This window comes from Schistocerca americana, unplaced genomic scaffold, assembly GCF_021461395.2.
Source record: "Schistocerca americana isolate TAMUIC-IGC-003095 unplaced genomic scaffold, iqSchAmer2.1 HiC_scaffold_1471, whole genome shotgun sequence".
Lineage (NCBI taxonomy): Eukaryota > Metazoa > Arthropoda > Insecta > Orthoptera > Acrididae > Schistocerca > Schistocerca americana.
The window spans coordinates 14,337-20,000 of record NW_025725556.1 but is presented as its reverse complement, the minus strand read 5'-3'; the positions used below and the strand labels follow the sequence as shown (position 1 = coordinate 20,000).

The 5,664-nt window shown below is 51.6% G+C and overlaps 1 non-coding gene across 1 annotated transcript in view; it reads right to left on the bottom strand.

Annotated features, from left to right (window-relative positions):
• LOC124569305 overlaps positions 1–685 on the bottom strand; it is a 1,910-nt gene extending 1,225 nt beyond the window's left edge. Inside the window, exon 1 of the ribosomal RNA XR_006971207.1 lies at positions 1–685. This exon is cut by the window's left edge and continues 1,225 nt beyond it. This is a non-coding gene — a ribosomal RNA (small subunit ribosomal RNA).
• Between the last annotated feature and the right edge of the window lie 4,979 nt (positions 686–5,664).

Here is a 5,664-nt window from a genome sequence, read left to right as displayed (position 1 = left end):
CGGGCGGTGAACCAACAGCGTGGGACACAAATCCAACTACGAGCTTTTTAACCGCAACAACTTTAATATACGCTATTGGAGCTGGAATTACCGCGGCTGCTGGCACCAGACTTGCCCTCCAATAGATACTCGTTAAAGGATTTAAAGTGTACTCATTCCGATTACGGGGCCTCGGATGAGTCCCGTATCGTTATTTTTCGTCACTACCTCCCCGTGCCGGGAGTGGGTAATTTGCGCGCCTGCTGCCTTCCTTGGATGTGGTAGCCGTTTCTCAGGCTCCCTCTCCGGAATCGAACCCTGATTCCCCGTTACCCGTTACAACCATGGTAGGCGCAGAACCTACCATCGACAGTTGATAAGGCAGACATTTGAAAGATGCGTCGCCGGTACGAGGACCGTGCGATCAGCCCAAAGTTATTCAGAGTCACCAAGGCAAACGGACCGGACGAGCCGACCGATTGGTTTTGATCTAATAAAAGCGTCCCTTCCATCTCTGGTCGGGACTCTGTTTGCATGTATTAGCTCTAGAATTACCACAGTTATCCAAGTAACGTGGGTACGATCTAAGGAACCATAACTGATTTAATGAGCCATTCGCGGTTTCACCTTAATGCGGCTTGTACTGAGACATGCATGGCTTAATCTTTGAGACAAGCATATGACTACTGGCAGGATCAACCAGGGAGCTGCGTCAACTAGAGCTGAGCAGCCGGCCGCCCGGGAGTGTGTCCCGGGGGCCCGCGCGAACACGCAAGCGTCCGCTCAATTATTCTGCAAACAGGAGGAGGCTGAGCTCCCCTGCACAATACACCTCGAAACCCTCTCAGGTCCCGGCGGCGCGCAGCGCCGTCCTAAGTACTTGGTCGGGTTCGAGAGAGGCGCAATCGCCCGGAGTTTGGCGAGTAGACGCTTTAGGTGCGACCACCCGTGCTCCCAACTGAGCTTGCCGCTGCCGACAGAGGCCCGGGAGCGTGCTGTCGTGGCATTGCCGGCGGGAGACAACACGCGCCACCTACGGTGGCCGGCAGCTCCAACGCCAGCGCCACAGAAGGACAAAAGCCCCACTTGGGTGCCGAAGCGAACTCTCCCAGCACAGCGCACGCGCCAACACGTCCGCACAGCTGCGATACAAACCACCTGCGAGAACCGCAGAGGCGACCGAGCAGCAGACGGCGTCGCGGCGCCGAGCGCCGGGCGGCGGCGCATCCTCAGCGCACACAGTCCTCAATCGGACCAGCACACTGCAGATGTCCACCGCGCTTCGCACCGGGCCCGCGAGGACCTACTTTGGCCGCACGGCGCCGCGTGCAGGGTGCGCCGGCGCGCAGCTGCGCCGCCTGCCGCCTCCGTCGGCCGGCGCGCCTGCCACTGGCCGCCCCCACCAGCCGGCTGTAGCGCGTGCGCCCACGCACCGCGCGGCCAGCACGCCGGGAGGCCCCCCCTCACCGGCCGGGGACGGTCCCACCCAGCCACCGCCGCGTATCGCTTCACACCCACATGCCATTCACGTTCGTGGGCATGGTGGGTATCGCTGAAACAACCGGTTGGTAGCTCAACCGATCGTCGCCATCACTGATTCACCTCTAGCGAGAACAACCGCACCACAACCGTTTACCAGTTGTTCATTTGCGTAACGTCACCAGCAAACGTAGACGTCCATCGCCATTTGCAAATTCAACGATTGTTGCATGCCTGTGTCAGGTGTCACGACACACTATGTCTGCCCACATACACGCAACAACATGTGCACGCTTCGCGAACACGTGGAAGGTGGCCCCCGTACGTATGCGATGTCCATTGCGCGAACGACTGTCAACCGGCCTCTGTCGCATGTCGCAGATGTGGAACGCAGTGCACCATGCTATCACGGTGTGTGAGAAGAGACGACTACGTCTGACAACACGCGCCACTACATCAACAGACGGCTCATGCTGATCGCCATCCACGGCATACCATACTGCAATCCAGCTCTTATAGGGAGACGACACGTAGCTGAGTGCACAATATTTGGACCGTATGGTTCGCCGTTGTTGGCGCAGTCGTGGTACGGTCACACATGTACCACGATGTATCATTCAGTACATGAGGACCAATGTGCAGTACAGTGTGTGATTTGGACGTACAACATCAGCGGACAGTTGACACACGCCGTACCACAACGTAGGCTGTGCTTCGCCATGCAAATGCCAATGAACAACTGCGAAGGGCATTGAGCATGTACGTCCTGCTGCCATCCGCATTACAGTGTATAGCTGCAAGGTGTTTAACATGAAGCGATACTCTGGGGACCAGGCAGTGCGAGTAGCAAACTATATTGCGGGGGTTGCAGTTAGGCAACACCACACTAATTTAACGCGTCGTATGACAATTACAGAGCAGGTTAAGGCCCAACGTGTGTTGGGTTAAGGCCCAACGTGTGTTGGGTTAAGGCCCAACGTGTGTTGGGTTAAGGCCCAACGTGTGTTGGGTTAAGGCCCAACGTGTGTTGGGTTAAGGCCCAACGTGTGTTGGGTTAAGGCCCAACGTGTGTTGGGTTAAGGCCCAACGTGTGTTGGGTTAAGGCCCAACGTGTGTTGGGTTAAGGCCCAACGTGTGTTGGGTTAAGGCCCAACGTGTGTTGGGTTAAGGCCCAACGTGTGTTGGGTTAAGGCCCAACGTGTGTTGGGTTAAGGCCCAACGTGTGTTGGGTTAAGGCCCAACGTGTGTTGGGTTAAGGCCCAACGTGTGTTGGGTTAAGGCCCAACGTGTGTTGGGTTAAGGCCCAACGTGTGTTGGGTTAAGGCCCAACGTGTGTTGGGTTAAGGCCCAACGTGTGTTGGGTTAAGGCCCAACGTGTGTTGGGTTAAGGCCCAACGTGTGTTGGGTTAAGGCGCAACGTGTGTTGGGTTAAGGCGCAACGTGGGTTACGTTAAGGCGCAACGTGGGTTACGTTAAGGCGCAACGTGGGTTACGTTAAGGCGCAACGTGGGTTACGTTAAGGCGCAACGTGGGTTACGTTAAGGCGCAACGTGGGTTACGTTAAGGCGCAACGTGGGTTACGTTAAGGCGCAACGTGGGTTACGTTAAGGCCCAATATAGGTTAGGTTAAGGCCCAATATAGGTTAGGTTAAGGCCCAATATAGGTTAGGTTAAGGCCCAATATAGGTTAGGTTAAGGCCCAATATAGGTTAGGTTAAGGTACAATATAGGTTAGGTTAAGGTACAATATAGGTTAGGTTAAGGTACAATATAGGTTAGGTTAAGGTACAATATGGGTTAGGTTAAGGTACAATATGGGTTAGGTTAAGGCGCAATATGGGTTAGGTTAAGGCGCAATATGGGTTAGGTTAAGGCGCAATATGGGTTAGGTTAAGGCGCAATATGGGTTAGGTTAAGGCGCAATATGGGTTAGGTTAAGGCGCAATATGGGTTAGGTTAAGGCGCAATATGGGTTAGGTTAAGGCGCAATATGGGTTAGGTTAAGGCGCAATATGGGTTAGGTTAAGGTACAATATAGGTTAGGTTAAGGTACAATATAGGTTAGGTTAAGGTACAATATAGGTTAGGTTAAGGTACAATATGGGTTAGGTTAAGGTACAATATAGGTTAGGTTAAGGCACAATATGGGTTAGGTTAAGGCGCAATATGGGTTAGGGTAAGGCGCAATATGGGTTAGGTTAAGGCGCAATATGGGTTAGGTTAAGGCGCAACGTGGGTTACGTTAAGGCGCAACGTGGGTTACGTTAAGGCGCAACGTGGGTTACGTTAAGGCGCAACGTGGGTTACGTTAAGGCGCAACGTGGGTTACGTTAAGGCGCAACGTGGGTTACGTTAAGGCCCAATATAGGTTAGGTTAAGGCCCAATATAGGTTAGGTTAAGGCCCAATATAGGTTAGGTTAAGGCCCAATATAGGTTAGGTTAAGGTACAATATAGGTTAGGTTAAGGTACAATATAGGTTAGGTTAAGGTACAATATGGGTTAGGTTAAGGCGCAATATGGGTTAGGTTAAGGCGCAATATGGGTTAGGTTAAGGCGCAATATGGGTTAGGTTAAGGCGCAACGTGGGTTACGTTAAGGCGCAACGTGGGTTACGTTAAGGCGCAACGTGGGTTACGTTAAGGCGCAACGTGGGTTACGTTAAGGCGCAACGTGGGTTACGTTAAGGCCCAATATAGGTTAGGTTAAGGCCCAATATAGGTTAGGTTAAGGCCCAATATAGGTTAGGTTAAGGCCCAATATAGGTTAGGTTAAGGTACAATATGGGTTAGGTTAAGGTACAATATGGGTTAGGTTAAGGTACAATATAGGTTAGGTTAAGGCGCAACGTGGGTTACGTTAAGGCCCAATATAGGTTAGGTTAAGGCCCAATATAGGTTAGGTTAAGGCCCAATATAGGTTAGGTTAAGGCCCAATATAGGTTAGGTTAAGGCCCAATATAGGTTAGGTTAAGGTACAATATAGGTTAGGTTAAGGTACAATATAGGTTAGGTTAAGGTACAATATGGGTTAGGTTAAGGTACAATATGGGTTAGGTTAAGGTACAATATAGGTTAGGTTAAGGCACAATATGGGTTAGGTTAAGGCGCAATATGGGTTAGGTTAAGGCGCAATATGGGTTAGGTTAAGGCGCAATATGGGTTAGGTTAAGGCGCAATATGGGTTAGGTTAAGGCGCAATATGGGTTAGGTTAAGGCACAATACGGGTTAGGTTAAGGCACAATACGGGTTAGGTTAAGGCACAATACGGGTTAGGTTAAGGCACACATTGTTGTAAGGAAAGGTGTTTTCGGGGGGGGGGGGGGGGGCTGGTTTGTTGATTGTGATTATCGTAAGTAAATGACTGCGGCATCATCTGATTTGCCACGTCAGGGTGCACCTTTGGCTCATAACAGGCGGCGCTCTGATTCCATGCTTGTGGCAGACCTGTGTCTTTCATTCGTGCCATTGTTTGTGTGGTGTGACAGGAGGCAGTATTGTGATGTTGGGTGCACCCCTGTGTAGGACATGTGTGGGTGTTGGTGGCTTAGCTGAGCAATGGTGGTTGTCGGAAGGGTGGGATATTCTGTTTTCCGAGTGGACCTCCCGGTCTGGTTATGATAGTGTGGATTGTCTAATGTGGCAGAGAGGATGCACTGGGTGTTGTTCCATGCTGGTGCTTAGATATTGTCTGTGTGCCTGTTACAGGCAGAGAGTAGTGCGTGATAAGAGTGTCTGGCTGACGTGTGATTGTGAGCAGAGTCTTTCAGCATGTATACGGACAGTTGTATACATTATCTGTATTCTGATGGCTCTATCTATTACTAATCAGCGCCGTGTATACGTTTAATCCGGTTCCAGTCGAAACTATTGTATCTCTGTACATTAGTGACACGGCGAGCCCGCTATGTAGTTACTCGTCTCGGCAGCTTCCACCGGTGTATGGCAAATGATTATAAGGAATCAGTCTAGTCGTCAATACCGATAGTGTGACGTCACATGTCTGGGGTGGGGGACGCTGCGCCCTTCCGGTGGGTCATGGCCTAGGAAGACTCTTCCCACGCAGGGGGGCTTGGACTGTCATTGACTCTTCCGAGTAATATACTTGCCGTACGTTTTTGCGACTGCGAGTGCAACGCTCACCGGTACCGACATGGATGGAGCGCCTCCTAGCTGCCGCTGAGCATCTGCATTCGTACAGAGAGCA